The sequence below is a fragment of the Dermochelys coriacea genome, chromosome 4, assembly GCF_009764565.3.
Source record: "Dermochelys coriacea isolate rDerCor1 chromosome 4, rDerCor1.pri.v4, whole genome shotgun sequence".
Classification (NCBI taxonomy): Eukaryota; Metazoa; Chordata; order Testudines; family Dermochelyidae; genus Dermochelys; species Dermochelys coriacea.
Genome location: NC_050071.1, coordinates 137,807,167 through 137,819,308, shown reverse-complemented (window position 1 = coordinate 137,819,308; position 12,142 = coordinate 137,807,167).

The following is a 12,142-nucleotide window of genomic DNA, read 5'->3' as shown; positions in this document are numbered from 1 at the left end:
TGAGTTTGATGCAAATAATAGGGACTGAATTTGTTGCAGCTGGTTTTTAGTATATATCGTATAAAATTTCCATGGGCACTGATTGTTCAGGAGAGTGGCTAATTTAAGAGGCCTTGTAGATGGTAGTGTTGGGTTTGTATATATAAAATCCCTTTTTTCCTTCCATTTTTTCCATTGTGAATATTCAGTCTTTTTTGAATTTTATCTGTTTTGGCTTTGAATACTGAGCTCAGAGCTGTTTTAAAATGCTGAAAACGTAAACAGATCTTACAGATTGACATTTTGTCTTAGGAACAGTATGGTTGCTCACAGTTAATCTGCAAAAATGCCATTAATTCCACGTAAAACAGTATCTACTAGATTCAGCTGTGCACTTGATTACACCACTGTAAACCCAGAGTGAATCCAGACTTCTCTGGATTTACACTGGTATATCTAAACTCAGAATATGGCTGTGTATTTCTATTCTTGGCTCAATTGTTCAGCCATAAATGAGAAAACCAGCCAGAGACACAGTACAAATGGTTGATTTAGAGACATGGTTAGACCCTAAAATTTTCCTTTTTTGATGCTGACTGCTTGAAGCAAGTCAGATTTTTAAGCAACCCTTCTGGGTTGCCCTTAATCTCAGGGAGTGGGAAGCAGAGGTCCTGATGGAAGAGATTTTATATCTGTAACTAATGAACATAGGTCAAGAAGAGCTTTGTGCTTAAATATACAATTCAGTTTTCTCAAATACACATTATCCATTGTGGTAATCTTGTTTGGAAAATAATTATTTTGCCGATACAATCAGTCACAATATAGTTATTGGAGATGCGTAACTAGCATCTCATATGATAGAGAAGAGACAGGATTTGGTTGTAATGAATATAAAGAGGAGCCTTTCTGGAGGCTGCTGGACACAAACCGTGTAGTTTTCTTTAGCTTCTTGGCTAATGTGTAACCTGTGCTGTCCAGTATCTCCACACAAACTATCTCCTTGCAGTCCTGGACTAAGGACTATGCTATAGTAACCAAGTCCAGATTGTACCAGGATGGATGCTATCAGAATAGTTCTCATGGTTTGTACGCTATTCCACTCCAAGTGTAGCTTAAGTCTAGTGGGAGCCACTGAGCTGTAGTCATCCTGAGAGCTGTTTTAATATAGTGTTTGTTATTGGGGGGGGGGGAAATGGTCAGGTTCTAACATGGTCATCTTTCTTAGTTATCTTACAGTAAGGCCAGGGCTTAAATGGGCCTAATCAATAGAGGGAGTTCCAGCCAGAGTGGTTCTGCTGAAGATTGCACTGCTGAACTCTGCTGCACCTAGCCTGAGGATAGACTGATCTGCAGCGAGAGAGAGAAAACTGTATTATGATGCATTTAATTTTTGCCATTTGTTGTTTAAGATATGGGATATGTATTGAAAATTCTATCAAAACTATTACTTTGATCTTACAAGTGCTGAAGTCCTGCTGTTCCTATTGCCTTCAAGGGGAATTGCTGGTGCTCAAGACCAGCCAAAGTATTACTTGATGCCTTGACCCAGCTCAGTTGGTGTATTGGCCCTGTGGTCTTCAAGATACCTGCCTGGGTGTTGAGCATCCCAGGTGGAGCATGACTGTAGAGTTCCATGGCTAGAAGAGACCATTGTGGCCATCTAGACATTCTGTATAACACAAGCCAAAGAACTTCCCCACAATAAGATCTAGAGCAGATCTTTTAGAAAAACACCCAATGTTGATTTAAAAATTGTCAGTGATGGAAACGACCATGACCCTTGGCAAATTGTTCCAACAGTTTATTGCCCTCACTGTCAAAAAATTTACACTGAATCCAATCCAAATTTGTACAGCTTCAACTTCTAGCCATTGGATTGTGTAATAACTTTACTAGCCTGAAGAGCCCATTATTAATTATTTGTTCCTCATGTAGATACTTACAGATGGCAATGAAGTCACCCCTTAATCTTCTCTTTGTTAAGATAAATAGATTGAGCCTGGAGTCTGTTGCTATAAGGCATATTTTCTGATCCCCTAATCATTCTTGTGGCTCTTCTCTGAACCCTCTCCAGTATATCAGCATCCTTCTTAAATTGTGAGTTCCAGAACTGGACACAGTATTTCAGCAGTGATGCCAAATACAGAGGTAAAATAACCAATCTACTCCTGCTCAAGAGTCCCCTGTTTATGCATCCCAGGATCACATTAGCTCTTTTGACCACAGTGTCACACTACGAGTTCATATTCAGCTGATTATCCACCACAACCTCCAAATCTTTTGAGTCACTGCTTTCCAGGTGGAAGTCCCCGGTTCTGAATGTACACCCTACAATTCCTAGATGTATATCTTTACATTTACCTATTTTAAAACACACATTTTTTGCTTGTGCCCAGCTTACCAACCAATCCAAATCACTCTAAATCAGTGACCCTGTCCTTTTTTTTTAACCACTTCCCAATATTTGCATCATCTGCACAGTTTATCAGTGATGATTTTCATAGAATCAGAGAAGTTTAGAACTGGGAGGATCTCAATAGGTCATCTACTCCAGTCATTTGCACTCAAGGAAGGACTACGTAACACTAGACCATTCCTGACAGGTGTTTGGAGGTTTTTATGAACAGATTAGACAAACCCAAGTTATTGATTAAAAAATGTTAAATAGTGTAGGGCCAAGAACTGGTCCCTTCAGGACCCCACTGGAAACAACTTGCTTAATGCCTATTCCCTGTTTACAATTTATTTTGAGACCTATCAGCTAGCTTTATATCCATTTAATGTGTGCCATTTTAATTTTATATCATTCTAGTTTTTAATCAAACTGCTGTGCAGTACCAAGTCAATCACTTTTCAGAAATCTAAGTACAGTAGAATCCCGTTTATCCAACTTTCCACTATCTGTAGGGCCCTACCAAGTTCACAGTCCATTTTGGTCAATTTCATGGTCATAGGATTTAAAAAATCATACATTTCATGATTTCAGCTATTTAAATATGAAATTTAATGGTGGTGTAATTGTAGGGGTCCTGACCCAAAAAGGAGTTGTGGGAGGGTTGCAAGGTTATTGTGTGGGGGGTTGAGGTAATGCTACCCTTCCGGCTACTGCTGGCGTCAGTGCTGCCTTCAGAGCTGGGCAGCTGGAGAGTGGTAGCTGTAGGCTGGGAGTCTAGCTCTGAAGGCAGAGCCATCACCAGCAGCAGTGCAGATATAAGGATAGCATGGTATGGTAGTATTGCCACCCTTACTTCTGCGCTGCTGCCTGCAGAGGTGGGCATTCAGTCAGCAGCCGCCGCTTTCCGGCCACCCAGCTCTGAAGGCAGTGCAGAAGTAAGTGCGGAAATACCGTGACCTCTCCTACAACTACCTTTTGGGTCAGGAACCCCATTTGAGAAACACTGGTCTCCCCCATGAAATCTGATAGTATAGGGTAAAAGCATACAAAAGACCAGATTTCATGGGGGAAGACCAGATTTCACAATCCGTGACAGGTTTTTCATGGCCGTGAATTTGTTAGGGCCCTAATTATTTGGCTCTCCTTATTAACTAAATAACCAGCGCACAGAAGTCCAGAAGAAGGCAGTCCCTCCTGTGACTGCTAGATGGCACTGCAGCCTCACTTTCCCATTATCTGGATAATCAGAATTTTTGACTATCCAATCTGGCCCCAGTCCCAATTAGATCAGATAAATGGGGTTCTGCTATGTATTAAATCAACGGTTTACCTTTGTCAACCAAATTTGTAATCCTGAAAAAAGATATTAAGCTAGTTTGACAAGATCTTTTTTTCCATAAACCTATGTTGATTTCATTAATTACATTATCCTCCTTTAATTCTTTATTAACTGAGTCCTGTATCAACTACTCCACTATATTGCCCAGGATTGATGTCAGGCTGACAGGCCTATAATATAATTATAATTACTGTCCCATTTGTCCATTTGTAAAGATTGGCTCAACGTTAGCTTTCTCCCAGTCTTCTGAAACTTTCTCAGTGCTCCAAGACTTGGGGCAGGTCTACACTACACTACACTACAGTAGGGATTGACACTCTGAGATCGATCCACCGGCGGGTTGATTTAGCGGGTCTAGTGAAGACTCACCATAGCGACAGCAGATCGCTCTCCAGTAGACCCCTGTACTCTACCCCCTGACAAGAAGAGCAAGGTAAGTCGACAGGAGATTTATTCCCGTTGACCCCCCTTACAATGTAGACCCTACGGTATGTTGACCTAAGGTACGTCAACTACAGCTATGTTATTCACGTAGCTAGAGTTGCATAGCATGGGTTGACTTACTGCGGTAGTGTAGACATGGCCTTACTGAAAAGCAACATTAACTCTTGGGTGCAAGTTCTCTGAACCTGCTGATTTTTAAAATTACCTACTTTTAGTGGCTTCTGGTTAACATCCTCCAGATCAAGGGGAATGGAAAATTATCACCCCCTTTGATGAGACTATCATCTGTTCTTTCCTCCAGATACAGCAGAGAAATATGTATTGAACTACTTCTTCCTTTTCTGTATTATTTTACCATTTCCATCTGATAATGGACCAATACCATTTGTTCTTAATATATTTGTTAGGTGCTGTACAAACACAGACCAAGGCGGAAGCACCTGAAATTGGGGAACCATTTTTGAAAACCTGTGCTCAAGGCCCTGTGGGAGTGAGTCAGTCAGTCCTGACCACCCAGGAGCCCCAGTTGTGCCCTCTGTTCCTGCCATTAGCTACCATGGTTTCCTCTCTGTATATGCAATGGTCAGTGGAGAGGCTGGGTGTGGGTGCCATATGCAGAGGAAGGGACTGTGCAGTAAAAACTCGGGACTGAATTGTGAGTGCTGGGTTATATTCCCAGGCTTGCCAGGGAGCTGCTGTGCTCCCCCAAGTGGCACTGTTTCCCCATCTGTAAAATGGGGATAATGACGGTGGGTGGTGGTGGGGGCACAGTGCTCTGAGGCCCCTGGAGCAGAGGAGCTATAGCTATGCAAAGTACTGATAGCAGCCCAACACTTGTTCATCTAAACTTGCATGTATTTGGGGGGGAAAAATATTTTTGGTGTCATTTCCTTTTTCACCCCACTTCCCAAAATCCCTTGTAGTTGTCTGTAATAACTGAGGGCTATTTGAGTTGCAGGGAGATTGTCATTTTCTACTGATGATTTAATTCTAATTATGATCATGATGCTCTGCTCTTCAATAGCACCTTTAGCCTGAGGCCCTCAAAGTGCTTTTCATCCATGAGAGGGAGAGACAGGATATCTAGGAAATGTAGCCACCTGTGGGGTGGAATACAGCAAATGATCAGTAGAGCATAGAAACACAACAGAACAGGTTAGAAAAGATCGAAGACTTGTCTTGTATCCAAAGAAATTTCCGGAGGAATTTAGGCAGGTTCTGGGAAATGGCGTGAGCAGGAAATACTCCTTGAGCTGTAGCTCACGAAAGCTTATGCTCAAATAAATTTGTTAGTCTCCAAGGTGCACAAGTCCTCCTTTTCTTTTTTTTCCTGGGCAGTGGAGTGACAGCCCTCTCCCTGAAATGAGTCCAGGTTACCAAAAGGCTTGCCCTTGAGCTGGGGCTGAGTCCTGGGGCGGGGACGACAGTGGTCTTGGCTGAGTTTTTCTTTAGATTTGGAGGTTATAAATGTGTGACATTTGATGGATGTTAAGGTGTGTAAACCAACTCTAGTGCAGTTCCTGTGCAGTCCCCTGCCAACGGGTGGATCCCTCTGTCTGTTCAGCCTTGCTCTGTTACATGACTAAGATGCCATAGACGCTAGGGGGCAGGGTAGCACCGTGCTAGAACATCTTGCTGGGAGCAGCTGAACACTAACAGCCTTAAAAAGGACTTGTGGTTAGTCTCCAAGATGCCACAAGTCCTCCTTTTCTTTTTGCGGATACAGACTAACACGGCTGCTACTCTGAAAACTAACAGCCTTGGTGCTCAAGTACATTCGCTATTGACAATAGAACTGGGCCCTTAGGCGCCACCTGCTGTGGTGAAGTACAGATATGGAGGAGATGGGCCTCGCTACTGCCGGGGATGAGTTTAAACCAAACTCCTATACCCCAAAATCCAAAGTAGGTTCCACATTTTGTAAATGGCCTCTTATCTTCCTAGTGCTCTGACCTAGCCCTGGCTTTTCTCTGCTCCTGTTTGTGGGGGGAGCTGATCACAGAGCTGCCACTTCTGCTGGGCCTGCAGCTTTGTGGTCTGGCTTCCTCAGTCCTCCTTTCTGTGACCTGGCAGCTGCATCTCCATTCACAGATGGCGCATAGTGCTGGACTGACAGCTCTGCAGGCTGAAGCCTTTGATCCAGGGCATTGGTATAGCTCAGGCAGCAGCCAGGAAGCGCTGCCTCACACTCTCACCCATGTAGCCTCTTCTCCGCACCCTCTCCCTGGGACAATTTGTCCCTTTGCTGTTGCGTACCAATGACAATTGTAATAGCTTTAGTGATGGATCCCCATTCTGATAGGAACTGATCTGATGCTCACTAACTCATTGTGCTTAGGGCAGCAAATGACGGCTGAATGTCAATGGGGGTGGGTCATTGTACCACATCTTCCATCGCAGACCTTCCCTACCCCCCCTTGCCTGCCTCTATTCCCCTGTGGGGTGATGAACACTAAAATCAACTTTTTCTGAAAACTTGGCCTAGCCTCAGTTCCAGTCTATCTCAGGCAGCAGTGGTGCCCATGAGGATGGGCTCAGCGAATGTCAGAAACAGAGGCCCTGAAGCGCAGACTGCTGGTAGCTGATGAGCCCCAAGGAGGGCATACAGAAACTGCTGGGTAGAAGGGATGTGTGTGAGACAGGGCACTCGAGCTGCGGATGGGGAACAGTAGCAGACCGCACCCTCCACACCACCATTGCCACCCTGATAACTAATCAGTGTGATCTCAACGGGGGCTCAAGCTGCTGGAGAAGAGAAAGAATCAAGGTCCTGAGGCAGGGGCGGAGGCTGGATCAGTAGCAGGACCTTCCATGGCGTCACAGCTCAGATTCCTACCCCACTGCCTTACAGAGGGGAGACTGAAGGGGACAGCAGGCAGCCTGAGATGGGAAAACGGGGGATGGGTTAGATGGGCAAAACCTTCTTGGAGGAGTTTCAGGTTTAGCCAAACCAAACCAAGGATCCTGGTTTCAATTAACTGATGTCTGGGAGGGCAGCTGGCAGTGTTGGTTAGAGGAATGGCTGTTGCACTGGCCCATCTCTGAATTGACTGGAGGGTGATCAGATGCCATGGGGCCAGGGATAGGACAGAGCAGGGAGCACAGGATCTAGCTCCCCTCTTGTTACTAAAGGAAAAAAAACATCTGGCTCAGTGGGAGGGGGTAATGAGTCCACGGTTGGGGGTTAAAGGGCTGAGGCCAGCAATAGCTGTCTCCAGCTATCTGGCTGCTATGACCCCTGGCCCGAGCTCTTGGAGCAGATGCTGTTGTCAGTCCCCCATCTGGATCTACCTGCTAATCATCCCCTTCTCCATCCCTCCCCAAGGTCTCTTTTCCCTGCTCAGCCTCCCTTGGGACCTGCCCCGCTTCTAGCTAAGCCTCTTCACAGCTCTTTGCCCTCTCCTGCAAAATGGCTGCCAGTCCCCCCCACCCCCTGGGCTTCCCAAACTCCCTCATTCTCAGCCCCCAACCTCTTTCCACTCCACCTAGGGAAAGGCTTGCCCTCCATCACTGGGTGCTCAATTAGGAGCCTGAGTCTCATTGGGGGCTGGGTCATGTTAGAAACTGAGGCAGGCTCCTAAATCATGTCGCCCTTGTAATGCCGAGCAGAGAAATGCCTCGATACCTTTAAAACCTGGGTCATGGGCCTGGTGCCCGTCAGCCAGGCCGCGGGTGGGCTCTGCTGAGCAGGTGGGTTTTTGGACGCAACTGCGAGGACATGAGGGAGGCTTCAAATCAGGAACAAGCTCCCAGGATGATGGGGAAGGAAGGGGGGGGAGAAGAGAGAGGCTGGGATGCAGGGCAGGACCAGGGGTGAGGAAAGCAGAGGGGCAGGTGGGAGGGGAGAACAGAGTAGGGGGCCAGGGCAGCAGAGGTGGGGGAGAACAGGGGCAGGGCTGAGGAGAGAGCAGGGGGCACGTAGGAGCAGAGCTGTAAATCGGGCAAGGGAAGAATGGAACTCAGGGCCTGGGAGGTGCTGAGGCCCCTAGAAGAGCAATGAAGCCTTTGCAGGGGGGCTGGTGCAGCGGTTGACAGAGGCATAGGAACCAGCACACAGCAAACGTCCTTCACCTTTGCCCGAGTGAGCCATCCGAGTCAGAAAGACACTAAACAGCCACATGGCACCCCCCCAGGCATATGGGGTGAGCTAGGGAGGGGCCTACTCCAGCATTACAGGGGGCAGAGAAATGCTTTGTGGCTCCACAGCATGAAGGATTGAGCCCGGGCTGGGCCCATGGATAGGAGGCAGCGAGCATGACTTGCCACCTGGCTATTTATTGCCGGCAATGCAATGTTGACAGATGATTATTGCTTATTAAAAAAAAGGGGAAATAAATCCACTTTGCCTTATGCTAGTGCATGAGGCTTTGTTTCCCAGCTAGTTAGTTGTGCTTCAGTTGTCATGGGGTGTGGTTGAAACACCTGCTGCTGCCCTTTGGCTCAGCTTCTGGCTCTGGTTGCACGCACAGCCAGCAACACATAAGTCTCATGGACTGGAGCTGGGGAAGAGAGTGGTGGCACTAAGGGCTTGAGCCCAGTTCCTGGGGAATTTCCCCATTGCCTGTAATGTACAGAGGATCAGGTTCTTAGCCTTAAAGGCATCACCTAGGCTAGCAGAATTCCCCACCTGCCTCCCCCATCCCCAGGTTGCGTGTGAGTGGAGCAGCAAAGCTAATTTAATAAGATTTCTGATACTGTCAAAGAGTTAACAACCCAGGGCTGACAACAGCTAATTTGGTCTGATCCTAATTGTGTGGAGGGCTGAGCAGGCTCAGGCTGGGAAAGGCTGGAACCTAACCCAGAGAATGCTGTAGGTTCAGGCACTGCAGGACCACAATTGGACCTGGAGTTCTGAGCTGGGCACGTCTCTCATCAATCTACTGTTTGATGAAAGGATGCAGCTTTGGATTGTCAATCAAGCAGTCTGGCTACACAGACATCATGAGAAAGGGAAGCCTAGGCTGCCATTTTTACCCCTACATCTCAGAATTCCTACAAAAGCCTCACTTTCCAGGCACAGAAAGGATGTTGCCTGGAGACACCACTGCCTCATCAGCAGCTCCCAGCTGGCTCTACCTCCAGCCTTCTTAAACTTCAGTGCAGCCTTCCCCTGAAGCCAGAGGGGAGAGGCAACAAGCAGCTCACATTTAGCCTGTGTAAAAGGTCATTAATGTGGTAGTTATTGGCTTAAAATGTACAGCACCTTGCACAATAGGGCTCAGATTACCTAGAGGCGCTGCTGTGATATAAGTAACTAATACTTTCATTTGGATTTGGGATTTAATGTGGAGTGCAGTTACTTTAAAACACACACGGCTGCTTTTTCAGCTTTCTCCAGATGTAGACATGGAACCCCAGCTCTATTCATTTCCCATTTCCTCTGCAGAGGCCAGATTTCATGCCAGTGAGGCTCCAGGGTGCGTATGTTATGCTGGGATGCAGCCAGTTCCTAAGGAGTATGGCACAGCATCCATGGCCTCCATACCTAGCAAGGCAGGTGGGGAGTGGCACTGTCCCAGCCTAAAAGAAAAGGAGTACCCGGGGCACCTTAGAGACTAACAAATTTATTAGAGCATAAGCTTTCGTGAGCTACAGCTCACGTCAGCCGATGAAGTGAGCTGTAGCTCACGAAAGCTTATGCTCTAATAAATTTGTTAGTCTCTAAGGTGCCACGGGTACTCCTTTTCTTTTTGCGAATACAGACTAACACGGCTGCTACTCTGAAACCTGTCCCAGCCTAAGAAGACTTTTGTTCCAGCCCCTCTCAGTGTCAAGCACCTTCACTGATATGGTGCATGAGCGATGAATCTGGGGTTTATGGCCCAGAATCATAAAATCCAACTGCCATGGATCTCATGTGACTAACATCTGCTCCCAACCCCCATCCTTACCTGATGGGAGCTCAGCCCTCCTCCTCCTCCTGGCTCAGACAGCAGCTGTGTGTTGTGACTGTCAGGGGATTTAAAAAGTTGCACTCTGAAGTGGGGATCTCCACTTGCCTTCAAAGGATGCTCCCCCCACATCTTCTCAGGGGCCCAAGTGAGATACATAGCAACAGGGCATTGCAGGCCACTCAAGCCTGGCTCGGTGTATCATGGGGGAGCTGCTAAGATTAGGAAAACCTGACATTCTTTGCTCTAGCCTCAGGTGACGGGCTGGGCTTCCCGATCCATCAAGTAATTCAGTGCTGGTGAAAGGCATCAGCCCGCCCATCTTGGAGCCTGGAAGTGCCTGCCCCCAGGACAGGTACAGGCCAAGCAACAACAGCACACACCTCCCACACTGGTGTGCCTAGATGGGCCACTTCTAGGGGTAAGATGACAGGCCAGGTGCCATTGTGAGATAGGGAAGAAGGTACCAGAATTAGCACAGGTACCCCAGGCCCTTGCAAGCTGGGCTGAGTCCAGCAACAAAATCATATGAGGGAACCTGCTCAGGGAAAAAGGGCACTTTAGCTGTGGAACTCTCTGCTGCAGGGGAATGGGACATGTCTAGGTCCCATCTTGTTTAGATCACAGTGCATAGACCACCTTGCCAGAGAGGCGTAGCAAGTCCTTCTTCCCCCCCATTGACAACTCCCAGAGACCCCATAGGTAACACCTCCCTGAGTGGAAGCGGAGGAGAGCTGCGCTAACAAGGCAGGGAGGGCCCGCAGCTCCTCTCCTCACACCACTCACTCACCAACCATAGTGGCCATACAGAAGCTGGGGCAGAATTTGCCAGCCTGCTTGTTAAGCAGCATTGCTCAGCATGAGGAAATCACACTGGCTGCCTGGGGGTTTCCCACTGGAATTTAAAGGTGGTGGCTTTGATCTTAGAAAGCCCTAAATGGCTTGGGAACTGCTAAGCCGCAAGCCCCCTCCCTCACCCCCTTCTCCAGGGGCAACGCAGCTGCAGTGGAGATGCTCTGTGCGGTCCAAGGGGAGCCAGTGCAGAGAGCAGGGTGAGGTGTTTGTTCACACAGAGCTGTGGGCTGCTGCAATTGCACCGAATACACCTTTTTCTCTAACCCTGCCTCCCCGTGAGAATCACCTCTGGCTCCCTAGAGTTAGAGGTGGTCTAATGCCCTGAAGCAGAAGGGGTCAGGTCCCTTCCAGTTGTGACTGTCCTCATCATTAATAGCCTCCTCTATAGACATTGTTGTAAAAGCCTGTAGCATAGAAGAACAAGCGAAGTCCCTGCTGGAGAGTTTTGGAGCCATCCTTGTAGAATACTCTCTGGGCTAGTTAGGGTACTTTTGCTAGGATGGTTCAAAAAAGAAAAAAAGTTTCCTCTTTTCCCTTGCGTTCTCCAGCACCTCACCAGGGGAAGAGCCCAGGGGGCTTCTGCTTCCCCGTGAAAGCAACAGGCAACGCACAAAAAGCATCTGAGCCAAACCCTTCACTAGGCAGCAACTGCACGTAGCTCTGGGGCCTGAATTACTTCAGAGCCAAGAGCACCATGGAAAGTCCCTGGCAGACCAGAACTTCTCAGGGAAGCTCAGTAAGGAAACCTGCCCTGAACCAGCAGTGCCTCATTTCTGATGGGGGAAGGGCTGGTTTTTCTGTTTTAGGAACAGGCTGCTTCAGATTCACTTAACTGCAGCCATCAGTCAAGAGAGCAATTAAGCAACAGAACTCTACTTTCCCCTACCAGCCCGGGAGGGGGTGGGGGAGAGTCAGAGCGGTTTGCTCAGAGCTGGCCTGGAAGAATTCCAGTGGTGTGTGGTTTTGCCCCTGTGCTCCCCATGCAGGAGCAACCCCCATCTATGGAGCTGGGGAGGCGATTCAGACTTCTTTGGGCCAGATGGGGATCTGCACAGGGCAGCAGCAGAGTTTCAATTGCTACAGCAGCTGACACTTCCCATGGAAGGGCAAGGGTCGTTGAGCTAAAGGGTTCCATTCTGCTCCCAGAAGACAATCTAGTATTGACTGGTTTTGGCACCGCCTACTCTAGATGATCCCATTGCCACAGTATCCCAGCTCCTGGAACACAAGAATGTG